The following is a 14,009-nucleotide window of genomic DNA, read 5'->3' as shown; positions in this document are numbered from 1 at the left end:
TGCTGTTTCATCGTGAGTTAGGTCAAGGTCATTAGGGCTGGACTGTGGTAGAATAGAAAGCAGAGGGAAGTCATGATAGTGGGAGAGCTAAACTTTGATCCTAAAGTTTTCATGAAAATATTTGCTTAACTCCACCAATACAGAGGTGGCAAGGTAATAACCCCAGGAGAGGCCAGAACACAGCCAGGAGGTCCAGGAATGAGCCATGGAATTATTTTCTTAAGTGAATCACCCATTTCAGAAACAAGTGTGTCTGTCAAACATTGCCAGGTCCTCTCAATGGCTCTTCCTTGGACATTGATAAATGGAACTTAGAGGCTTGTTCTGTAGCCTTAAGTCCTATCTATTTGGAAACTGACCAGTTGTAGGGGCCTGAGGAAGGAGGCACCCTGAATCCCAACTAACTTTAGGGTATTTGACAAAATGGAGTATATCTTAGGGGCCCACATATCTTACAATATTTTTTGCCATGAAAGGGTGGGAACTTTCAACACTTGTCTCCATGGAAGATCTCTGAATCCACAATTATAAACGAAGTAGGGTACTCTTGTCCTTTTTTTCATTAGCTGGACACTGCTGTTCCCTCTCATAGTGTTACAGTATGTCTGTGGTCTGTTCTCCCTCCATCCTAAGACCAGGGGCGGGAACCTAAAAAAAAGCAGCATTTGAAATGGATTTAAAGGACAACAGGATTTAGAGATTTGGAACTTGGTGTGGGGAAAGGCTATTCTTGAGAATGGCAATACGGAGGTTCAAAAGGCCAGAGGTTTGTGAGAACATGATCTCTTGGAGAAGGTCAGCTGATCTGTGGGGGTGAGGGGAAAGTACCCACCTGGCCAGTTCTGCTCTCCCCAAGTAGGTAGAGGGAGGAGGACCTTTAGTGCCTGCATGTACAAAGTGTATTTTTACTGTCCTACTGTGACCCTTGCATTTTTGAGCGGAAGCCACCTCCTGCTGTGGGGTGCCACTGCTGCTGCAAACGACCTCCCATCTGAGATCAGACCCTCCCCTCCCTCCCACCCCAGCCTGTGGGCAAAGAGTACCCAGGCTCCTGATGAAGGCTCCGTGCATCCCAGCACAGCAAGGCGGACCCCTAGAGACCAAGGGTAACCCAGGAGCCCTGGAGGTCCACTGTGCAGAAGGGAGAGAATTCCTGGGGCTATAGCATCTGTTCACTCTCCTGACTTCCCCATCCCTCCTTGGCACTGCTCACCTGGTATCAACTTTTGAGACCCATCATTAGCCATCCAAGCAGCCCCATTTCATTTGGTTAAACCACTGTTTAGTCTTTATCACACGTTCATGATAGAAAAATTAGAAATATCAGAGGAGCAAAAAATGTAAATTAAAATATTCTTTAATTCCACCATCTAGAAAAAAACTTTTTCAAAGAATTTAGTGCATTAACTGATTATTATACATTTTGGTGTGAAACCTTTAAGAAGGTTCTCTTTGCACTTTTAATATAAATATGGTTTTATATAAATGGGACCAAAATATTGATACTGTTTTATAAGCTGTTTTTTGTGTAATTTTATATTGTAAGCATGTTTTCTTGTCACTAAGTGTACAGGATCCAAATAAAATATACACACAAGCTAGTGATATATTTTTATTCAGATATAATTGGCATTAGTTTCAAGTGTACAACATTATGATTCAATATTTGTATGTATTGTGAAATGATCACCACAGGAAGTCTAGTTAACATCCATCACCATACATAGTTATAGAATTTTTTTCTTGTGATGAGAACTTTTAAGATCTACTCTCAACAGCTTTCAAATGTGCAGTATAGTATTCTAACTATAGTCACCATGCTGTACATAACATCCCAAGGACTTATTTACTTTATAACTGGAAGTTTGTACCTTCTGATTCCCTTCACCCATTTCACCTAACACCTACCCTTGGCTTCTGGCAACCACTAATCTATTCTTTGTATCTATGAGCTTGGTTTTTTGTTCGTTTTGTTTTGTTTTTTGGATTCCACATATAAGTGAGATACAATATTTGTCTTGCTCTGTCGGACTTATTTCACTTAGCATAATGTCCCCAAGGTCCATCCATGTTATTGCAAATGGCAAAAATTTTCCTTCTTTTTATGGTTGAATAATATTCCATTGTATCTATATATACCACATCTTCTTTATCCATTCATCCGTGGAGAGACACTTTGGTTGTTTCCATGTCTTGGCTCTTGTAAATAATGCTGCAGTGAAGATGGAGGTGTATATATCTTAAGCTAGTGTTCTCATTTTCTTCAGATAAATACCCATAAGTGGAATTGCTGGATCATATAGTAGTTCCATTTTTAATTTTTAAAAAATATTTATTTATTTATTTATCTATTTATTTATTTATTTATTTATTTGGCTGCACCAGGTCTTAGTTGTGGCATGCAGGATCTTTTAGTTGTGGCACGTGAACTCTTAGTTGTGACACGTGGGATCTAGTTCCCTGACCAGGGATTGAACCCGGGCCCCCTGAATTGGGAGCGTGGAGTCTTAGCCACTGGACCACCAGGAAAGTCCCCCATTTTTAATTTTTTGAGGAAACTCCATACTGTTTTCCATAGTAGTTGCACCAGTATACATTCCCACCAAGAGTACATGAGGGTTTCCATTTCCACACATCCTCACCAACATTTTTTTGTTGTTAGTTCTAAGTAGTTAGTAATAATATTTTAACAATTAGAATGGGCATATATTAATTATTACCTGTTTTAGTTTTACTCTAAATTTAAAAAGAAAATTAAAAGGCCAGCATCTGAGGCCACAGCCAGCCTTCTTGACAATGATAAGTGTTGCTATCAGTGGGAAGCATAGCATTTCATTGTGAAATTCAATAATATCTTCATCTTACTGGATCATAATCCATTTAACCAATTACCTATGATTATTTTCTGTTTTAATGATATAAAGAACACTGCAAAGACCTTCTTTTTCCATATAGCATTTTGTTCCTATGTAATTACCTGCCTAGGATAAAAACAAAATATTGAGATTGCTATTTCAGAAAGTAGACACATTTAAAAAGTTTTCAATACATATTGACAATTTGCCATTCTAAAAGGTGAAACAATTCACACTCTCATTATCAGTGTATGAGCATGCCAGTTTCCCTTCACTCTTGGCAATGCAGATGTTATGGATTGAATTATGTCTCCCCAAAAGGTATGTTGAAATCCTGTTCCCCAGTGCCTCAGAATGTGACCTTATTTGAAAATAGGGTTATTGCAGATATTAGATTATAATAGCAAATTAGTTTTGAAAACATGATACAGTGTACATCAGTAAACGAAGCAGGTGTAAGAAGGAATGAGGAAGTTAAATGGGAATATCTGCAGGATATACTGTTGAGTGAAAATAGCAAATACAAAACCACCAAAGACTATAGGATATAGATTAGTATAGGAATAGTATTTCTAGAATATACACAAGAAGCTGTTAATTGTAGTTAAAGGAAGGAGAAATGAAATGGTGTGAAGGAGGTAGACTTTTTGCCGTATACTATTTGACACCCTTTGGTTTAGAAACCATATAAATATTACCTCACATAAATGTATATTGTTTTCATGTGACTATAAATTATGGGCATTCCTTTCTGAATTCTGATATGCTCCTCTATGTGGTGTCCAACATACTAATGGGAAGCTGGGCCAGAGGAAAACCCACAATCTGTGGGTGTTCTGTTTTGTATGAGTGGTTTTCTCTCTGAAAGCTGTCAGTCCTCAGCTTGAAGTAGTTCTAGGCAGAGGGCTCCTGCTCTTTGCTCCAGATTCAAACATGTGTTAAATAAATGAACGAAATTTCTCTAAATTGATGGCTAGTTCTTCACACTGTTCCCTACTTCAGCACTGACTCCATTTTCCCTTATTTGCAATATTTACATTAATTTTCTAAGAGGAGCCTGATCTTATTTTTGCATCTTTCCTAGAAATTTGACCATTTGTTAGAAAAACTCTCATTACTGTCACTGTGTATATTATTTGTTTAGACATGGAACATAGGTAAGTGAAGACAAATCAGAAAATAAGAGCAGCGTGGCGGGTGTGTTTTGACCCACCTGCAGATGCCATTCTGTGGGCGGGGGGGCGCCAAAACCCCATGACTGCTTAGCCAGAGCAGCAGTTGACCCCTGAGGTCACCATTTTGGTGCAGTGAGGCAACAGCCACCAAGGGACGTGGCCCTATTACGTGGCTCACTGCCACTGGAAGAGGGCTCTGCTGGAGTTCTGCAGTTGGCTTGAGCTCCGCTGTTGGGCGGGGCTTTTGTATCTACTACTCTGTATGCCAGAGCTGCGGGCTGCTCTCAGAGGTTGGGTTCCCTTGCAGTTGAATTTAGACTGCTGACTGTACTTTTGATCAGGCGATGATGCTGGCAGGGGACCTGATACCACCTCCAAGATTCACACAATGTTGGCTGTAAGTTATGCCATATTCCTTTGTGCTAGCTGACCCCAAATTATCTGGCCCTGCCAATTCCCAGAGCGTTCCCCATGAGGCAAAGCAGAAGTGGGCCTCCAGGGGGATGCCCAGGAAAGCTGGATATCTGCCTTGGGTTCTCATTTCCCCACTGGAGAAACCATAGACTCAGAGGTACCCTCTAGGTGCTGCACTGAGCTGGCCTGGGGGAGGGAAGAAGGCGACAAATTGATACCACTTCTGTTATCCTTCTAATGTCACTTTTCTTGGTTTTCATGCCCCGGATGGGTGCTGCTTCAGCTTTACTTCTTATATCTGGGATTTTCACAAAGTGTTCTCTTCCGTGGGTAGCTGCTAAACCATATTTTTGTGACAGGGTACTAGAGCCAGGGCTGTCCTATTCCACCATCTTGCTGATCTTAAATCACTCTCTTTGCTTCTTTGGAAGAGAAACAACAAGATAGAAATTGAAGGAAAGAAGGATAGAAAAGGAGAGGCTTAAGAAAATATATTCAGTTATTTAAAACAATGGCTAATTTGATAAGCTTTTGAAAAGTCCACTTGCTTTCCTTTCAGATCTACAGAATATAACTTATATAAAATATATAATAAATATTATTCATAAATATTAAATATTTTACATGATCAGATATAGGATTAATAGACAGGAAGGAATTCAGGGGTGTGAGACTAATATGTGGAAGGGGAGGAAATTCCCCAAGCTAATCAAAGTCCAACTATTGTTAAAAATAAATCTTCAGTGCCTCCTCAGCTGAGAAAAAGAGTGAACAGAAGGACAGGGAAAGAAAGCAGTTGAAATGTACACAGATAGGAGAGAGGGGGAGAAGGAGGAGAGAGGGGGAGGGAGTGGGGAACAAATAAATAAAAGGATTGAAAAAGTGGCAGAGAGAAAAAAAAAGCAACCCCAATGTTATAATGAAGAAATTCTACAATTTTGTATGACAATTCTTTGCTAAATTAAAACTAAGCCTACTTGTATTTTTCATGTTCACATAAACAAGCTAGAATGTGAATACACACACAATATGGATTGTATGTTGAGCTTTGGCTAACCAGATGGTGCTTCCTAGGCTTAGGTACAAGGGAGTGGGTGAGGTAGGAAAGTGGGAAATTGCCTCATTTGGGAGACATACTGAAACCAAATGAGGGCAGAGAGAGAGAGAGAGAGAGAGAGGTGAAAAATAAGAAGCTCTAACAAGAAAGGTAGTAGAGCAATCAGATTGCATGGACCTTTGGAGACTCTTTGGGGAAATTTGCCTTTTACTCTTTGAGAGATGGGAAACTATTGGGGAGCCTTAAGCAAAAGAAAGACTGAATCTGACTTTTATTATAATAGACTCATTTTGGCTGGTACGCTAAGAATGCATTGAAGGGGACAAGTATAGAGGCAAGGCACGTTAGAAAGCTATTACAGTACTCTAAGTAAGAGATGATGGTAGCTTAGTCCAAAGTGGTAACAGCGGAAGTGGTGAGAAATGCTCAAATTATAAATATATTTTGAAGAACTGTCAACGTATCTGTGTCCGTGTCTGCATTTGTGTATGTACACATGGAAACATGCACGAGGGAGGGAGAGGGAGCGGTCGATGATGTTAAAGATTTTGAAGAATTTTGATTCGTGCTCCTGAGAGCTACCATTTACTGAGATAGGAAAATCTGTTGGAAGGGATAGTTTGGAGGGGGTAGGAAATGGAGACAGTAAGAGCTAAGATTTGGACATGTTAGGTCAAGATACCTATTAGATCCCCAAGTGGTGATATCTAATGGATAATGAAATATATAGGTGTAGAGCATTATAGGGAACCCTAGGTTTGCCATATCAAAGTACCATAAACTGAATGGCTTCAAACAACAGAGATTTATGTCTCCTAGTTCTGGAGGCTAGAAGTCTGAAGCCAAGGTGCTGGCTGGGTTGGTTCCTTCTGGAGGCTCCTTTTATACAGAAGAGGGGAAGGGGGAGGGGTCCACTGTAGTGCTGACCAATGACTGAGTGGGACCACTGACGGTCGCTCATTGACAGTTGCTCGCCTGGGGGAGGGGCCCACTGCAACACTGACCAATGGCTGAGCGGGGCTGCTATAGCTCACGCCTGCCCCACCACTATTACAATTCCCCACTGTCAATGTCCATTCCACAATCTTGTGGGAAAAGGGGTGACGATTTTTCTGGCTACTTCCCACTGAACAGGGGAGATGAGGGGATGATTGTGAAATGGAATTGATCAGCTTTGGGTCGAGAATATTCCTTAAAAATGTTAGTAAGCAATACAATTCTTTTTATCTACAACTATTTGAACCTGATGAAATTCCTTCTACAAAGAAATTTTAATCTCAAAACTTATTCTTTTTGAAGAGCAACCTTAAGTCTTCTAAGGCTTCATAAACCCATTGCTCTCTAGGCCTCTCAGGAGTTGGGTCATTTTCTGATGACAGTGGTGCTGCTTTAACCCGAGTGTGATGAATCCATGGCTTTACTCCAGCTAACTTGACAGATGACTGTGTGGTAAGTAATACCACATGTGGTCCTGTCCACCTTGCGGTCAGCTGGTTCTCAGTCCCTTGTTCCCTCCAGGTTTTAAGGAGGACTCAGTTTCTGGGCCGGAAAGGATGTAACGTTACCTCAGTTGGATAGGCACACCTGCTGACAACAAACTCATGAACAGAGGTTAGTATAGTGCCCAGAGCTTTAACATAATTGGCAACTGCTAGATCTTTCAGAGCATTTATAGATCCTCCCACCTGGGCAGACACCTGGAATGGCCTACCATACAATATTTCAAAGGGGCCTAATTTAAGCCTGCTTCTGGGAGCCACTCTGATCCATAGCAGGGCAACTGGCAAGGCCTTATCACAAGTTAAATTAGTCTCTTGACGTATTTTAGCAATGCTCCTTTTTAGTGTATAATTCATTTTCTCGGTTTTTTCCTGTTGATTGTAGTCTCCAGGATGAATGTAGCTTCCAATTCATTTGCAGTGCTTTAGACACTTGTTGGGTTATGCTAGAGACAAAAGCAGACCCATTATCACTTTGAAGGGAGTTAGGCACCAAATCAGGGGATAATGTCCTTAAGGAGGACTTTAACCACTTTGGAGGCTTTTTCTGTCCTGGCGGGATATGCCTCCACCCATCCTGAAAAAGTGTCCATAAATACTAGCAGGTACCTGAAATTTCCTGTGGCTCGAGGCATTTGAGTAAAGTCTATTTGCCAGTCCTCGGTGGGGTAGGTTCCTCTGTGCTAAGTCCCCATCTGGGGAAGTCTGACAGCAGTTTTTGTGTTATTTTTAGCATAAATCATGCAATTTTGAGTGACTTGCTGGATGGCCCTTTGTAGGTTAGGCCCCATTATATATCTTTGAATCTGTTGTAAGGTGGCATCTCTCCCGTAATGGGTACTATTATGAATGTGCTGCAGCACAGTGTCCAAGAGGGCCTCAGGAATCAAAACAATTCCTTGTACTTTACATTTCTAGCCAAGTGAGGTGTGATCAAGAGTGAATCCCCATTCTTTGGCTCTCTGCTTCTCCTTTCCTGAATACACTGGCTGGTATTTTGACAAGTCGATCTGTGGGAGAAGTGACCATATCATGGATTGTTAACCCTATTCCTTTGCTGCTTTCTTTGCAGCTTGGTCAGCTAACTGACTGCCCTTTATTATATGAGTCTCACCCTTCTGGTGGCCTGGGCAGTGCATTACAGCCACTTGTGAGGGCTTATGGACTGCTTCTAATAGTGACAGGATTTCAGAAGCATGTTTTATGTCTTTATTGTTTGAAGTGAGAAGCCCCCTTTCCTTCCAGATCGCCCCGTGAGCATGCACCACAGAGAATGCATAGTGAGAGTCTGTATATATTTACTTGCTTCCCTTTAGCGAGGAGCAGGGCTCTTGTCAGAGCAATGATTTCTGCCTTCCGAGCTGAGCTCCCTGGGGGCAGGGCTTTTGCTTCAACAATCCTTTCAAGGGTTGCCATCACATACCTAGTGCATCACCTACCTTGGTCCATGAAGCTGCTTCCATCGGTGAACAATTCCATATCTGGCTCAGCCAAGGTCTGCTAGAATACACTAGCTTGATGACGTGTAGGCAGTCGTGCTCTGGGGACTGTGCAACATCAATCGGGAGCAATGTGGCTGGATTTAGGGCTGAAGTGACCTGAAGTCTTATGTTGGGATTGTCCAGGAGAATGGCTTGGACTTTCCCATTCTTCCAGAAGTCAGCCAATAGCCCCCTTTCTGCTCCAGTAAAGAAAGGACATGGTGAGGGACATACACAGTGGTGGGTTGCCCCAGGGTAAACTTCTCAGCTTCCTGAAATATGTCACAAGTAGCTGCTACAGCTCGAAGGCAGAGGAGTCATCCCTTAACAGTCTGTTCTAGTCCGTCTTGAGAAGCAGGCAACAAGTTGAGGGTTATTCCCCGGAGTTTGAATTAACACCCCAAGGCTTATGCCTTATCTCTCATGGACATACAGTTTGAAAGGTTTCTTTAAGTCTGGTTGTCCCAAAACCAGGGCTGAGACTGACTTTGTTTTTATTGTTTCAAAGGCTGTTTGACATTCTGTAGTCCAAGTAAGGGGCTCAAAATCATGTCCCTTTAAAGCCTCACGGAGGGGCTTTATTATGAGCCCATAGTTCGGGATCCAAACCTGACAGAACCCTGCCATTCCCAGAAACACCCTCAGTTGTCTGCAAGTTTTGAGTGTTCCCAAGCCTGCAATTTCCCGTTTTCTATTAGTCAAAAGACCCCACTGTCCTTGGGAAAGGACAAAGCCCAGATACGTGACTTGTTGCTTACATATTTGGGCTTTTTTTCTGGGAGACCTTATATCCACAATTGGCCAAATAGTTTAGGGTTCTAATGGTATTTTGTAGACACTTATCATATGTAGGGCCTGCTATAAACAAATTGTCCACATATTGGAGTAAAAGTCCTTCATCCAATATTAAGTTTCTAAGGTCCCTAGCCAACATTTCCCCAAACAAGGTAGGGGAATTCTTAAATCCTTGAGACAGGACTGTCCAATAATATTGTTAGACTACCTGTGTTTCTGGGTCCTGCCATTCAAAAGCAAACAGTTGCTGTGATTCTTCTGCAATAGGAATGCAGAAAAAAGCATCCTTCAAGTCCAAAACTGAGAACAAGCTGTATTCTCCCAGAATAGTTGTAAGCAGAGTGTATGGATTAGGTACCACAGGGTGCAAATCTTGGACTATATCATTAATAGCCCTCAAGTCTTGGACAAAGCAATACTCTGCTGAGTTTGGCTTTTTGACCAGGAAAATAAGGCTGTTATATGGGGACCTGCAAGGTTTATTCAGTCCTATTTTCAAAAACTTTTTGAGAATTGGCTGAATTCCCTTTTGGGCCTCTTGCCTCAGAGGGTATTGTTTTAGATTATGTGTCCCAGCATCCCTTTTCAATGGGATTTGTATTGGCCATGCATTTTGGGCCTTCCCTGTGGTGCCATCAGTCCACACTTCTGGCCTCACCTTTTCATAGACCTCAGGGGGAAAGAGCTCTGTCTCCTTTTCTGGGGCATCCATAAGTGCCATCTGTAGGCTTATAACATACTGCGGTGGGACCCTGATGTCAAGCTGTCCTGGCGAAAAGTTAAGTTACTAGAGCATTTAATTTACAAAGGAGATCTCAGCCCAGAAGAGTGATTGGACATACTGGCATATATAAGAAACTGTGTTTCAGGGTGAGGTCCCCTAATTGGCATTCTAGAGGTTGTAAGAAAACGATTTTGTACTTCTCCAGAAACTCCTGTGACCAGGATGGATTGAGATGTTTTCTGTGCCACCTTGATGTTTACCACAGAGTATGTTGCACCTGTATCTATCAGAAAGTCAATCAACTTGGCCTCCACTGTCAAAGTTACCTGGGGCTCCTGTGGGGAAATTGGAATTGGACGCCTCAAGTCCAAGGGAACCCCGGGCCTCTTCATTCATTATCAGAGTGCTCCTCCCTTTCTACCATATGAGAGGCTCCTATCTTTCTTTTATTGTTTTCTTTCTTATTCTTCAGCCTAGGGCAATCTTTTTTCCAATGCCCTTCCTCCTTGCAGTAAGCGCATTGTTCTCTCCCCAGTGGTGACTTACCTCTCTCTGGGTTAGTAGCCTTCCGGAAATCCAATGTTGCTGCCAGCAAAGTGGCATTCTGTCTTGCATCCTCTTGCTTCTGTCGTTGTGCCCTGTTGTTGAACACGTTAAAAGCAACATCTACCAACTGAGAAGGGTTCATTCCAAGTGCACCATCAAACTTGTAATTTTCTTCTTATACCTGGGGCACTTTGCCCAGTGAATGTCACATTTACCATTCTCATATTTTGGGGGGCCTCAGGGTCTGCATCAGTGTAGCACCTACAAGCTTGATAAATTCTTTCTAGAAATTCTGATGGATCCTCATTTGGTTTTTAGTGTATCTCCTGAATTTTGTCTAAGCTCTTTTGCCTAGGTACTCCCTTTCTAAGACTCACTAAGACACATCTCCTATAATATTCTAGAAGTGGCATGCCCCCATTATTAGGATCCCAGTCAGGCTCAGCAATAGGAACTGCCAGATTTGCTTCTGGAGCTTCATCTGGATCTGGTAGATGGAGCTGGTGTGATTCCTCTCTAGCCTTGTCAACAACCATCCTTCTTTCCTCCCCAGTAAGCATCATATTCATAGGAGTGTGAATGTCTGCCCAAGAGGGATGGTGAATGGCAAAGATAGAAGTGAGAAGTTCAGTCATATGGAGGGGGTCCTCTTGGTATGTAGGGTTATGGTTTTTCCAATTAAACAAATCTGAAGTTGAGAATGGCTTGTGCATCCATAGAAACACAGTTGGTTGGCCATCTGTGTTAAGGCTTCCTATGGGATATTGGCACAAGGGAAATTGCCTTGCTCCGAAAGTAGCTCCCAGTCCAAATTGGGTGCCCTGTTGGGTCTTAGATGGTGACACCAAACCAGGCCCCTGTGCCCCGAGGGTTAACATAGAAACTTCTAATTGATCCCCATAAGTAGGGGAAACAGGGGGCCGTGAATACGTTGGTGGCATGGGGGCTGTCGGAACAACTGCTGTTGCAGTCTGGTCGGCCAGTGGAGGAGCCAGATTGGCCAGAGGGGGTTTTAAGTTTTGAAATAACATGTCCTCACTCTCACTTTCTCCCTCTCCCTTTTGTAGAACAGGTTTTCCCTTAGTTTTCCTTTCAGACAGCTGTACCATAAGGTGGCAGCTATCTGACTTCTTTTCCTCCTGATGCAATAGCATAAATGCTTCTACATATGGAATCTCATCATTTTTACATGCTCTTTCACAAAGAAATTGTAATTGCAAGATTGTATAATAATTAAGTGAGCCATTCAAGGGCCATCACTCTCCTGATCCTAACGTATATTGGGACCACACACTATTACAATAGAATATCATCTCTTCCTTAGTCATAGGCCCATAGCTATATTTTGCCCATTTATTTAAGATACACCCCAAAGGGCTTTCCTTAGGGACAGATGGAGTTTTTCCCATATTTATAAGTTCAAGAACAACAAAACACAAAAAGCACAGGCAAATTCCAATACCAAAGGCACAAACAGATTCCATCATGAATGAATGCAAAACAAAAGCGAATGAATGCAAAACAAAAGCAAATGAACACAAAATAAAAGCAAATGAATCAGCTCACAAATCAGGTACAGTCCAACAGCGATTCCCCTCTCCAACAGGGTACCCCAATCAAATGAACAAATTGGCTTGTCCCTTAGAGCAAAAGCCCAAATTGAGAGGGGAAAATGTTCCCGGTTGTACACACCAGAGTGACTTACCCTACTATATGGAGCCCATCGGCTCCCAAATGTTGGTTCCTTGCTCCAACTGCCAAGCGCTGGGGCAGCCAGTGCCACTTCAGGGAATTTTGAAGGGAAGGTCCTCAGGACAAGTGGACCCAGCAGCTGCTAGGGCCTTACCTGAAAATTCCCCAACCTGGGCTGGCTGGCCACAAGCAGCAAGGCTCCTGGCTAGCTTTGCCAAAAATTTGTTACCAAGCCCAATCTCATTCTGCTTGCCACACGACAGGCCAATAAATCAGGAGATCAGTTGTTGGAGCAAGGAATAACAACCAATGGTTGAGCAGGAGCACTAACAGTAGCTTGTTGACAGTTGATTGCTAACGGTTGCTTGCTTGGGGGAGGGGCCCACTGTGACACCAACCAATGGCTGAGCGGGGCTGCTATAGCTCGTACCTGCCCCACCCCTATTACAGTCTCTGCCTCTGTCATCACACATCTCCTTGTGTCTCTCTCTTCTTTTGAAAAGAGTGCATCAGTCATAGTGTATTAGGTCCCATCCTACTCCAGTATGACCTCATCCTAACTAGTTATATCTGCAACAAGCCTCTTTCTAAAGAAGGTCACATTTTGAGGTATTCAGGGTTACGAATTCACCATATCTTTCCAGGAGACATAGTTCAACCCATAACAAGCAGGAAGCCCAGGCAGAAAATATACATTGGGGCATTATCAAAGTTGAAGATATTATTTAAAGATACAGGCCTGGATAAGAATGCCAGGGGAGTGAGACAGAAAAGAGTACTGAGTCATGACAATCTCAAATGTTGAGAATTTAAAGGAACCAGCAAAGGAGATTGGACAGGTCATGATGTAGGAGGGAAACCAGAAGAGCAACATAGCCTAGAAGTTTGGTGAAGAGATTCATTCCAGGAGAATGGAGTGCTCAATGTGTAAAATGCTGCTGACAAATCCAGCATAATTTGATAATTATAATTAACTGATAATTAACTATTGGATTACAGAGTTGATGGGAGGGTATAAAGTTAATACTTCAAAAACACTCAAAGTTGTTTGGTATATAGTAAGAGCTTAACACGTGTTCACTCTTATTTTGAAGAGGGGTGATGTAGGCCAGCCCATATTCTGCTATGTGAACTTTAGGTTTTAACCCAATAAATCCATTCAAACAGCAGAGCGTAGTGGTTAGAAAGTATAAGCTGTGGAGCCAACCCATCTGGAGTTGAATTCAGGCTCTACTACTTACTAGCTGGGTAACCTTCTGCAAATTGCTCAGTCTCTCTTTGCCTCAGTTTATTGACCCATAAATGAGTATAACAATAGTACCGACCTCATAGGGTTGTTGTGAAGATTAAATACTTTAAGAATGTTACATAGCAAATGCTATAGAAGAGATTATTTTTCATTATTATTTACATGAGGACATTAATATATTTGAATGAACTCGTGTCAAAATTGCTCTGAGCAAGCTGTGTTGGTACACTGTTAAGCATATATTTTTGTAATAGGGACAGTGCAGGCACACTAATGGTCCCATTCCACCAACAGTCAGTGTCACAGTCGTCCCCACAGTGGCAGTTTCCCTGGGTCATTGTCCTCAGGACCGGCCTCATTTATGCGCTCTCCCCCTTTGCCCCAGCAGTTGCCGCCCAAGGCCTGGAGGAGCAGTGTGCTGCAGCAGCCTCAGGCACACACATACATTGCAGCTTGTCGCCTTGGGTGAGTCTGAGTCTGGGGTGTTTCAGGTCTCCAGGCAGGCACACTGGCAGGTAGACC

General features: G+C 42.5%; 1 protein-coding gene across 2 annotated transcripts in view; it reads left to right on the top strand.

Annotated features, from left to right (window-relative positions):
- The window catches only part of GABRA3 (gamma-aminobutyric acid type A receptor subunit alpha3), a 247,227-nt gene that overhangs the window by 209,559 nt on the left and 23,659 nt on the right, over positions 1–14,009 (top strand). The gene's annotated exons all lie outside the window — the stretch shown is intronic.

Source organism: Balaenoptera acutorostrata, chromosome X (genome assembly GCF_949987535.1).
Source record: "Balaenoptera acutorostrata chromosome X, mBalAcu1.1, whole genome shotgun sequence".
Taxonomy (NCBI): Eukaryota; Metazoa; Chordata; class Mammalia; order Artiodactyla; family Balaenopteridae; genus Balaenoptera; species Balaenoptera acutorostrata.
The sequence above is the reverse complement of the archived record's forward strand: the minus strand, read 5'-3'. Positions and strand labels throughout refer to the sequence as shown.